Source organism: Hemitrygon akajei, chromosome 4 (assembly GCF_048418815.1).
Source record: "Hemitrygon akajei chromosome 4, sHemAka1.3, whole genome shotgun sequence".
Lineage (NCBI taxonomy): Eukaryota > Metazoa > Chordata > Chondrichthyes > Myliobatiformes > Dasyatidae > Hemitrygon > Hemitrygon akajei.
In genome coordinates, this window is record NC_133127.1 from 51636205 (window position 1) to 51649092 (window position 12888).

The window sequence follows — 12888 nt, forward strand, 5'->3', positions numbered from 1 at the left end:
AATAGTAGGCAGGATATGGGATACAAATTACAACAGGAGGTAGAAAGGTAAGTAAGAAAGGAATCTTTCTGGTAGTCTCGGGGGCTTCAATATGTAGATAGACTGGGAAATCAGACTGACACTGGATCCCAAGAGAAGGAATTGGTAGAACATCTACAAGATGGCTTGTTAGAGCAGCTTGTGGTCGAACCCATGGAGAAGATGTAACTCTGGATTTGGCTTTGAGCAATGAACCAGATTTGATTAGAATTCACCTTGCAGTCTGAGAGGGAGAAGCTAAAATCAGATGTATTGGTATTACAGTTGAGTAAAGGTAACTACAGAAGCATGAGAATGGAGCTGACCAAAGTTTTTTGGCTAACAGTGATGCTGATAGAATGGCAATAGCAGGAGTTTCCAAGAGTAATTCTGAAGACAAAGGATTGTTTTATCCCAAAAAGTTGTTTTAAAGGGTGGATCAATCAACTGTGGCTGTCAAGGGAAGTCACAACAGCATAAAAGCAAAGGAGAGGGCATACAATATTGCAAAAATTAGCAGGAAGCTAGAGGATTGGGAAGCTTTCAAATATCAACAGAAGGCAACTAAAAAAGCAATTAGGAGAGAAAATATAAAATGTAAGGTAACCGATCCAAAGAGGATACAGAAAGATTTTTCAGATATACTGTGTAAAGAGTAAAAAGGAGGTAAGAATGAACTGCTGGAAAGTGACATTGGAGAATTAGTAATGTGGAACAGAGAAAAGGTAAACTAACATAAATATTTGATATCCCTCTTCCCTGTGGAAAACACCATAAATTCAAAAGTGTAAGGGGGCAGAAATGAGCGCAATTGTTATTACAAAGTAGATGCTTGGGAGGCTGAAAGGCCTGAAGGGAGATCAGTCACCTTGATAGAATGGATTACACTCAAGCTCCTGAATGTGGTAGCTGAAGAGATTGTGGAGTCATTAGTAGTGATCTTTCAAGAATCACTAGAGTCAGGAATGGTTTCAGAGGACCAGTAAATTACTTAAGTCACTCCACTCATTAAGAAGGGAGAGAGGCAAAAGACTAAAAATTATAGGCCAATTTGGCTGACTTCAAGTTCAAATTGGAATACGGCCAAACAAAACAACGTCCCTCCAGGGCCAATGTGCAAAACACAGTACCAAGTCACATACAGCACTGAGCACATATAGCATGTATAGTTACAACAGCAGAGAAATATACAGCCGCAAAAAATTATTTATATATAAATAATCCAAGTCCCTGAGTTCGTGGCCTGTAGACTGATAATGTAGCATTCCTCATCACGTGCTAGTGCAGCCACACACTAATGTAATCCAGTCACAAACAAAAGAAAATCTGCAGTTGCTGGAAATCCCAGCAACACACACAAAATGCTGGAGGAACTCAGCAGGCCAGGCAGCATCTATGGAAAAGAGTACGGCTGACGTTTTGTACGATTGCCTTCTGTCGCCTTCTATCAGACTCCTCCTTCTCCAGATCTCTATCACTTTCACCAATCAAATTCAACTTCATCCCTCCCCCTTCAGGTTTCACCCATCACCTTGCGTTTCTCTCTCCCCTCCCCCCACTTCTTAAATCTACTCGTCAGCTTTTTTCTCTCCAGTCCTGGTGAAGGGTCTTGGCCCAATACGTCAACAGTACTCTTTTCCATAGATGCTACCTGGTGTGCTGAGTTCCTTCAGCACGTTGTGTGTGTTGCCAACATAATCCAACTTGTCCTCCACCGAGCAGACACTGGAGAGTAGTACCAAAGGAGAGGCTAGCCTCCAAACCAGCTCAGACTCCAGCTCTCTCTCACAATGTCTCCTGTGTCTCCTTCCCTGGTGGCTGCATGGCATAACAGTCTAGTCCATGCTGCAAAGGTGGCTATGCAGGTCCCCGCCATCAGTCTTGCCAATGAACCACTTAACCAGACTTGCAGTATTCTACATTACCAATGTCCAACGGGGTCTTGCAATCACAAGAAAAACCTCCAAGGTAATCAAAGTTCATTTATGATCAAAACCTATATATGTCACCATATACATATCTGAGATTTGTTTTCTTGTGGGCATACTCATTAAATCCAAGACCCATAATAAAATCAATGAAAGACCACACTCAACAGGGTAGACAAACAACCAATCTGCAAAAGACAGCAAACTATGCAAATGCAAAAACAGAATAAATAAATAAATAAATAAATGAGTAATAAATATCGAGAACATGAGATGAAGAGTCCTTAAAAGTGAATCCATAGGTTGTGGGAACAGTTCAATGATGGGACAAGTGAAGTTGAATGAAGTTATCTCCACTGGTTCAAGAGCACGATGGTTGAGGAGTAATAACTGTCCCTGAACCTCGTGGTGTGAGTCCTGAGGTTCCTGTACCTTCTTCCTAATGACAGCAGCAAGAAGAGAGCATGACCTGGGTGGTGGGGGTCACTGATGATGGAGACTGCTTTCCTGAGATAGCGCAGGTACTCTAAAATTATGACAGTAAGGAATTTAAAGTTGTTAACTCTCTCCGGCTTTGATCCCCAATGAGAATCGGCTCATGGACCTCTGGTTTCCCCCTGCCAAAGTCAATAATCAGCTCTTTGGTCTTGCTGACATTGAAAGAGTTGTTGTGGCACCACTTAGTCCGATTTTCAGTTTCACTCATATATGCTGATACATCACCATCCTTGATTTAGCCAACAATAATGGTGGCATCTGCAAATTTAAATATGGCATTGGAGCTGTGCGTAGCCACTCAGTCATAATAGTAAAACTAGCAGAGTAAGGGCTAAGCACACAGCCTTGTGGTGCACCTGCGCTAGTAGAGATTGTGGAGATGTTGTTGCCAATCCAAAATGACTGGGGTCTGCAAGTGAGGAAATCAAGGATCCAATTGCACAAAGAGGTATTGAGGCCAAAGTCTTAAAGCTTATTGATTAGTTTTGAGGGGATGGATGTGAGCTGTAGTGATAAAGACCATCCTGATGTATGCATCTTTGATATCCAGATGTTCCAGGGTTGAGTGAAGAACTATTGAAATGGCATCTGCTGTGGACCAGTTGTGGTGATAGACAAACTGGAGTGGATCCAAGTAGCTTCTCAGGCAGAAGTTGATATGTTTCATCAGCAGCCTCTCAAAACATTGCCAATGTATGTTGTAGTATATTCACCACTCAGGTGGGAGTAGTTCAAGAAGGTGGTGAGGAACACATGTAAAATCCCGGAGGAACTCAACAGATCAGGTAGCATCTATGGAGGGAAATAGACAGTGAACATTTCAGGTTGATGAAGGGTCTCAGCCCAAAACACGTCTATCTCTTTCCTTCCATTGATGCTGCCTGACCTGCTGAGTTCCTGCAGTTTTTGATGAGCGTTTCTCAAGATTTCCGGCGTCTGCAGAATCACTTGTGTCCAAGAAGTGAAGACTCGTGTCAAAAAGGATCTTTGAAATTACCCAATATTTCTTGTGAGACTGAGTTCAGAAAACACTCTGAAATTAGATGGAATATTTCTGTACAACTACGAACATGTGAAGTTTGCAAATATGTGCAGCTGAAGCAAAAACACACTTAATAATGCTGCCCAACTAACAGAGGGATTTTCCCTGTGTGTTGGAAGCTGAGAGGCCTAAGTTCATTATTACTTTACCGAGGCACCAAGAGATTCTAATAACCTTGCGTAAGGGTTGTATCTAACAGGGTTAAACTAACGAGGTTATTGTTAATGGGGATTGTCATCATTGGAGACAAACATGTTGTATAAAGAGGTATTACCGAGGATTCATTTTGCAGAGAGTGTGTCGGTCTCCTGGAGTTAAGAACCTTTCAGTGCTCCAGCAGAGGCAAATTGATTAGAGGTGTTCTGAAGATCTGACGATTCAACCTCTGGCAATTTTGTCCTTTCCTCCCATTTTGCTTGCTTTTAGAAACCTTTTGCCCTGTGATTTACAGAGCAGTGCAATTAAGGAGGTGCGTTAAGAGCAATGTAATTACAGCCATCAGGCAATTACAGCCATCACCCATCAGGTAGTGACAGTGAACAAGAGGATCCTGGGGGATCTAAAGTTCTCTCAGAACATGGGGGGTTATATTAAAGATGCTGTGTTTAAGTAATACTTTTTTGATGCTGAAGAGCAGAGCTTGTGCTATGATGTTCTGATAGAATTCCTGAATACAAATTTCTTGGAATTTACCAAGGTTGGCAGAAAGGAAGTCCTATGGAAGAGTGCATGATTAAAGTATATTAAAAAAATATCCATTTGTGCTCTCTTGGGCTGTGCCAGAGCAAACTAAGGCTATCTCTGTTGCCTGTTTTCCTTTTATCACCATCACTCTTGTATGAGTCACATATCAATGCCACTTCCCACCTCTCTCCCCAAAGCCCTTAATTCTGCTCTCTAACTCCTCCTCTTCCACTTAATCCATAGCCACTTACCTTAACCTAAATATTTTTCATATTAAAACTATCACCATGACAAAATATTCCATACTTCATCAAGCCTTCATGTAAAAAAACTTTCTAGTAACCTGACTCCCCACCTTCTGAGTAACAGCTTAAAGTTGACATAAAACTCCAAATGCAGTCACCACAAAAATCACTGTGATATTTGTTGCACTGCTGCCCAAGAGACCTAGTACAGACTCAGGAAAATCTCCTTTGTGTTTCTTTTAGTCAATTCCTTAATGTTCCACATACAATGTTAAACCACCTCTGCGATCAATCATATACCGGCTGGCAGTTATTCCTTGGAGGCCTTTTGAGTGTTTAGTGGGTAGAATTTCAGCTATAAGTTTCGACATAAGAAGCTGGGGTTGCTTACCTTCGAACAAAGAAGGTAGAGAGATATTTTGATAGAGATTATGATATCATGACTGATATAACATTTTGGACAATATTAAGAGGGGGTAGATGAACTGAGGAAAACCTGTTTTACACAGGGAGCAATCATGATCTGGAGCTTATTTCCTGTTAGAGTTCAAATAACAGGATCAAGGATAAATGGCATTCAAGGGATCGAGAATAATTTGCACGACAACGGGGAAATAACTGGGGCTTACAATTGATATCAGTATTCAATTAGGAGCTACCATTGACTCAATGGGCCAAATAAACCTCTTTCTGTACCATAACATTTGGTTTTCTGTGTGCTTCTGGAGCCAGGTTCAATTGCAATATTCAAGAAGGAACGGGGATAATCACGGGAAATTGACCAAAGTGGGTGGGTGAGTGGCAGGACATAAGGAAAACAGAGATTGTGGGGAGAATAATAAAAAGGATTAATGTAGGTTTAGTCTAAATGGGTTGATGATGGTTGGCATGGACTTGGTGGGCTGATTGGTGTCCGTGTTGGTTTTCTCTCTGCAACAACTCTCTACTTCTAATTCTCTAAGTGTTGCTCCAGAAGAACTTATCAACAACCCTAGGACGGAAATGGGACCCTCTGCTGCTGGGTTGATGTGTGTGAGACACTTTGATCTCATTGTGGGAGCAGGATGTTACAGCTGAATCCAGATTGGTTGGCTGCTGGTTTCAGCTTCCAAAACAGGCCCCAGTTAAATAGGAGCTCAATACCTAATCACCGCTCCCCTGCTGCTGGTCTAATTTAGTTTACTAGTTCAGCACAGTCCGGTTACTGAACCTGGGGTCTGTGAAGATGATGTGCCTTGCAATTGTATAGTACGTGCATTAACCCGACCTCTGAGAGAGGCTTTCTAATAAACATTTTTAAAAGGGTCAAAAGATCTTGTCAAGAAAAATGTTGTGAGCAATCTTAAAAGATTTACAAATCGGTTCATTCTACAAATGTCTTGTGCAGATAATTTATCTTGAAGTTGTAGAAAAATAAATGTCAAAACATTTCTTTCCAAGTTTGCATCCAAGTAATCTAACACTTTTTAGTAAATTTACCCAATCTTTGTTCTCTTTTCTCTTAAATTAAGGGAAATGCTTTATCAATTTGAAACAGAAATTATGGGGTTTAAACTTTAAAAAAGATGTTTTGAAGTTATCCATGATATATTATATTTGAGGTTCACAAAGTTATTGTTCTTGTGCAGTGTGGAGCCCATAAAATTTCAGAATTAGCACTAGTCGTAGTCCCAAAAAGAAAGCTACAGCAATAGCAGATAAAGAGAGCATAACCAGACAGTAATTGGTTAATTCCTCCCAGAACTTCTACAAAGTATATCTGTAGCTAAGGTCACTTGATTTTACCTGATCAGCCTTACTTGAGGCTGTATTTGCTCTGGTATTGGGAAATGGACCTGGTCAGGTGTCAGATCTCTCGGCGGGAGAACATTTTGGAGGTAGCGATCACAACCCTATCTTCTTTACCATAGTGTTGGAGAGGAATAGGAGCAGACAATTTGGGAAAACATTTAATTGGGGTAGGGGGAAATATGATGCTATTAGTCAGAGACTGGGGAACATAAATTGGGAGCAGATGTTCTCAGGGAAATGCATAGCAGAAATGTGGCAGATGTTCAGGGAACATTTACATGGCGTTCTGCATAGGCATGTTCCATTGATGCAGGGAAAGGATGGTAGGGTAAATGAACCATGTATACAAAGGGTGTAGAAAATCTTGTTAAGAAGAAAAGAAAAGCTTATGGAAGGTTCAAGAAACCAGGTACCGTTAGAGCTCTAGAAAATTACAAGGGTGCCAGCAAGGAGCTCAAGAATGAAGTTAGGAGAGCTAGAAGGGGCTATGAGAAGACCTTGGCAAGCAGGTTTAAGGAAAACCCCAAGGCATTCAACAAATATGCAAAGAGCAAGAGGATAAGACGTGAGAGAATAGGACCAGTCAAGGGTGACAGTTGAAAAGTGTGTATGGAACTGGAAGAAATAGCAGAGGTACTTAATGAATACTTTGCTTCAGTATTCACTACGGAAAAGGATCTTGGCAATTGTAGGGATGGCTTACAGCAGAATGAAAAGCTTGAGCATATAGATATTAAGAAAGAGGGTGTGCTGGAGCTTTTGGAAAGCATCAAGTTGGATAAGTCACCAGGACCGGATGAGATGCACCCCAGGCTACCATGATTGCTGAGCATCAATAGGGACAGGAGAAGTACCAGAGAATTGGAAGGTTGCAGACATTGTTCCCTTGTTCAGGAAAGGGAGTAGTGATAACCCAGGAAATTATAGATCAGTTACTCTTACTTCAGAGGTGGGCAAGTTGTTGGAGAAAATCCTGAAAGGTAGGATTTATGAACACTTGGAGAGACATAATCTGATTAGGGATAGTCAACATGGCTTTGTCAAGGGCAGGTCATGCCTTATGAACCTGATTGAATTTTTTGAGGATGTAACAAAACACATTGATGAAGGTGGAGCAGTGAAAGTAGTGTATATGGATTTTAGTAAGGCATTTAATAAGATTCCCCATGCAAGGCTCATTCTGAATGTAAGGAGGTATGGGATTCAAGGAGACCTTACTCTGTGGATCTAGAATTTGCTTGCCCACAGAAGGCAAAGGGTGATTGTGGATGGTTGGTATTCTGCATGGAGGACAGTGACCAGTGGTGTTCCGCAGGAATCTGTTCTGGGACCCCTCCTCTTTGTGATTTTTATAAATGACCTGGATGAGGAAGTAGAAGGTTGGGTTCGTAAGCTTGCTGATGACACAGAAGTTGGAGTTTTGTGGATAGCCTGGAGGGTTGTCAGAGGTTACAGCGGGACAGCGATAGGATGCAGAACTGGGCTGAGAAGTGGCAGATGGAGTTCAACCCAGATGAAGTGGTTCATTTTGGTAGGTCAAATTCGAAGACAGAATATAATATTAATGGTAAGACTCTTGGCAGTGTGGAGTATCAACGAGATCTTGGGGTCCATGTCCATTGGACACTCAAAGCTGCTGCGCAGGTTGACAGTGTTGTTAAGAAGGCATATGGTGTGTTGGCATTCATCAACCATGGGACTGAGTTCAAGAGCCGTGAGGTAATGTTTCAGCTATATAAGACCTTGGTCAGACCCACTTGGAATACTGCGTTCAGTTCTGGTCACCTCATTACAGGAAGGATGATGATACAATAGAGGGAGTGCAGAGGAGATTTACAAGGATGTTGCCTGGATTGGAGAGCATACCTAATGAGAGTAGGTTGAGTGAACTTAGGCTTTTCTCCTTGGAGTGACAGAGGATGAGAGGTGACCTGATGGAGGTGAACAAGATGATGAGAGGCATTGATTGTGTGGATAACCAGAAGCTTTTTCCCAAGGCCGTATTAGCTAACATGAGAGGGCATAGTTATAAGGAGCTTGGAAGTAGGTACAAGGTGGATGTCAAAGATAAGTTTTTCACACAGAATGCACTGCCAATGAAGGTGGTGGAGGTGGATACAATAGAATCTTTTAAGAGATTCTTAGATAGGCACATGGAGTTTACAAAATAGAGGGTTATACAGTACAGAAATTCTAGGCAGCTTCTACAGTAGGTTACATGGTCAGCACAACATTGTGGGCCAAAGGGTCTGTAATGGGCTGTAGGTGTTTATGTTTCTATGTTTTTTCTATGTCAATGTGCCCTAATTCCCTCATATTTCTTTCAGTTACTATCATTCAGCAATACTGCCTGGGGAAAGGTGTGCTAAGCCTAACAAACCTTCTGCTATCATGCAGTGATTATATAAATAAAGCTAAAGTAGCTTCTAGATTTTGAAGCCTTTTTTTGGCTGCAGGTGCTAGGTAATGGTTGTCTGGGGACCCGTTTGCAAAATTACACCTGCACTGTGATTTACAATGTGACTCATTGCCTTGTCTTTCAGCATGCAGTCTCATATTTTCCATGGCATTAGTGGTGACATGTTCATGGAACTGGTGATGAGTTTTTAATGGGAATGTTGTTCCTATCCATGAAATACCTCAGTTAGGCTTGTTAGTGAGCCAATGGGATTGAGTCCATCCTATGGTAACTTACAGGGTGGGTTGCTGAGCTTAGCAGAGAGTGCAATGACAAACTATCTAGGGTGCCCATATAGCATAGAAAGAGATCCTTTGGCTCACTGTGTCTAGGTTGACCAAAATTGCTTCTCAATGCCAATCCCACTTGCCTGCAAATCTCTCTAAGCCATTCTCATTCGTACTTGTCTATATACCTCTTAAAAGTTGTTCCTGTTTCTTCCTCCCAGATACCAACTGCTCCTTTCATGAAAAATATACCCCTCAAACCTTAAATCTGTGACCTCCAGTTTTAGACCCCCTTACCATGGGAAACAAACTCTGTGGTATCTACCCTATCAATGTCTCTTATAATTATAACCCTCTGTCATCTCACCTCTCAACTTCTTTTGCTCGGGAGAAAACTGATCAAGCCTATCCAATCTCCTTATAATTCAAACTCTGCATTCTGGACAACATTCTTGTGAATCTTTTCTGCATCATGTCTAACTTAATCACATTTTTCCTAAAGCGTGGGGATCACAACTGCAGATAAGACAATAAGACCATAAGACTTAGGGGCAGAATTTCATTATGGCTGATCCATTTTCCCTCTCAACCCCATTCTCCTGCCTGCTCCCCGTAACCTTTCACGCCGACTAATTAAGAACCTATCAACCTCCACCTTAAATACAATCACTAACCTGGCCTCCATAGCTGCCTGTGGCAGGGCATTCCACAGATATACCATCCTCTGGCTAGAGAAATTCCTCCTCAGCTTCATTGTAAATGGACGTCGCTCTGTTCTGAGGCTGTGCCCTCTAGTCCTAGATTACCCTGCTATAGGAAAAATCCTCTCCACATCCACTCTTTTGAGGCCTTTCAACATCCAATAGGTTTCAATGAAAGCAATCTTGTAGGCATTCTACAAATTCTCTGTCTTGGGATCCAGAACCAACCTGATTTTCCCAATCTACCTGCATATTGAAATCCCCCATGACTATCATAACTTTACCTTTTTCTATCTCCCATTGTAATATGTAGCCCATATCCTGGCTACTGTTTGGCAGCCTGTCCATAATTCTCATCAGGTTTTTATTTAACAAGGATTCTACATCTTCTGATCTAATGTCACCTCTTTTTAAAGATATGATTTCATTTTTTACCATCAGAGCCTCACTACCTCAGTCCTGTATTCATCACCCTTTTCAATTTTGTCCCCCTGTTACACTGGAACTTATCCTACTGACTGCAATTTTCCACTATCATCTGCCTGTCCTTCCTCACAGTCTAACTGTACACTGTATCTGCTTGTATACCAACTGCCCCATCCTCAGCTCTATCACTGTGGTTCACATCACCCTGACAAATCAGTTTAAACACTCCTTAATATCACTGCCAAAGAAGTGCCAAAGAAGAATAATGTGGGCTGCCTTAATGACTATCGCCGGTAGCACTCACATCGACAGTGATGAAATGCTTAGAGAGGTTGGTTATGACTAGACTGAACTCCTGCCTCAGCAAGGACTTGGACCCATTGCAATCTGCCTATCGCCACAATAGGTCAACAGCAGATGCAATCTCAATGGCTCTCCATATGGCTTTAGATCACCTAGACAACACAAACACCTATGTCAGGATGCTGTTTGTTGACTATAGCTCAGCAGTTAATACCTTCATACCCACAATCCTGATTGAGAAGTTGCAGAACCTGGGCCTCTGTACCTCCCTCTGCAACTGAATCCTACACTTCCTAACCGGAAGACCATAGTCTGTACAGATTGGTGATAACCTATCCTCCTCACTGACAATCAACACTGGCGCACCTCAGGGGTGTTTGCTTAGCCCACTGCTCTACTCTCTGTATACACATGACCGTGTGGATAGGCACAGCTCAAATACCATCTACAAATTTGCTGACGATACAACCATTGTTGGTAAAATCTCAGGTGGTGACGAGAGGGTGTAAAGGAGTGAGATATGCCAACTAGTGGAATGGTGCTGCAGCAACAACCTGGTACTCAACATCAATAAGGCGAAAGAGCTGATTGTGGACTTTAGGTAGTATAAGACGAAGGAACACATACCAATTCTCATAGGGGGATCAGAAGTGGAGAGAGTGAGCAGCTTCAAGTTCCTTGGTGTCAAGATCTCTGAGGATCTAACCTGGTCCCAACACATTGATATAGTCATAAAGAAGGCAAGACAGCGGCTACACTTTATTAGGAGTTTGAAGAGATTTGGCATGTCAACAAATATACTCAAAAACTTCTATAGTTGTACCATGGAGAGCATTCTGACAGGCTGCATCACTGTCTGGTGTGGAGGGGCTATTGCACAGGACAAAAAAGAAGTTACAGAAGGTTGTAAATCTAGTCAGCTCCATCTTGGGCTGACTAAGTATCCTACAAAGTACCCAGAACATCTTCAGGGAGCGGTGTCTCAGAAAGGCAGCGTCCATTATTAAGGACCTCCAGCACCCAGGGCATGCCCTTTTCTCACTGTTACTATCAGGTAGGACATATAGAAGCCTGAAGGCACAGACTCAGCGATTCAGAAACAGCTTCTTCCCCTCTACCATCCGATTTCTAAATGGACATTGAAGCTTTGGACACTACCTCACTTTTTTTAATATACAGTATTTCTGTTTGTTGAACATTTTAAAAAAATCTATTCAATATACATAATTGATTTACTTGTTTATTTATTATTGTGTTTTATTATATTTATTATTATTATTATTATTATTATTATTTTTCTCTCTGTGCTAGACTATGTATTGCATTGAACTGCTGCTGCTAAGTTAACAAATTTCAAGTCACATGCCGGTGATAATAAACCTGATTCTGATTCTGCTTTTTGAACACAAGCGCATGCAAGTGATGCTATTTAAAAACTGTCTATTCTATGCATAGTGTAGAGTCTAACATATATATAAATATATTTATTTTATATTATTGTAATTTTGCACTTTATAGTTTGCCTTTATGTATTGCACTGTACTGCTGCCACAAAACAACGGATTTCACGACACACGTCAGTGATATTAAACTTAATTCTGATACTGATTCTAATTCTGCAATGCAAGACATTTGGCAGCATTATCCATGAATAACCTAGAGTTAACATGAGAAATAAAATTATCACACAAAATAATTGGAAAATACTTTTATTGGGAAGTAGGGAGAGGGGACCAGTTCTAGTATATACACTGTATGTACTGTTCTTAGTACTGAATTAGGAATTGTCCTGATGTCCACTACTGCACCCTAGTTAAGATCTTAGAACAATTTACTGGAACTGTCAATTTGGCATAATGACATTCGAACTCTAAATCAGCTCCACAAGCTTCGTAGCTTTTAGAGCCATATAGATTTCAAATAAATTGAATGTTTTAGAAAGAGACTCAGTAAATTATGAATATGCCACCAGCTACATTAAGCTTTAATACATCTTAATTACTGGCATGTTGCCTAAAACCTTCAAGGTTGAAGCAAAAATCTATCAGACTGAACAGTCTTACAGTGGCCTATGAGCCCAAACTATTAAAAGGTTATTATCATAGAAGCAAAATAAATTAAAAATTACTTTTTCATCACTGCCCACTTCTATTTGGGGTGTTCTTTTTTGGCAAATTCCACAAAAAGAAGTAACTCCGGGCTGCCACAGACAAACTTGAATTGCAGAAGCTGATAAAGTCAAAGAGGAAATGAAAGCATAACAATTAGAATTAATTAAAGTCAGACTTGCCATTTTTCTGAGAAGAGAAAGAGTGATCTAACTGGTCTAAAGTGGCCTCCTATTGGTCTTTACCTTCCATGAAGTAACATGAAAATTCTGAAATCATTCATTGTTGTGAATGAACCCAATATGATGTAAATGCCTGGAAGTTCATCTCTGGTTGGTCCTGTGAATGTGCAATTTAACAATGTCAGTGAAGTGTATGCTATTTTATGATTCAATTCCACTATCTTGAATGAAATAAATTTTGGAGGCAGAGTACAATACAATGATACTACAACAATAA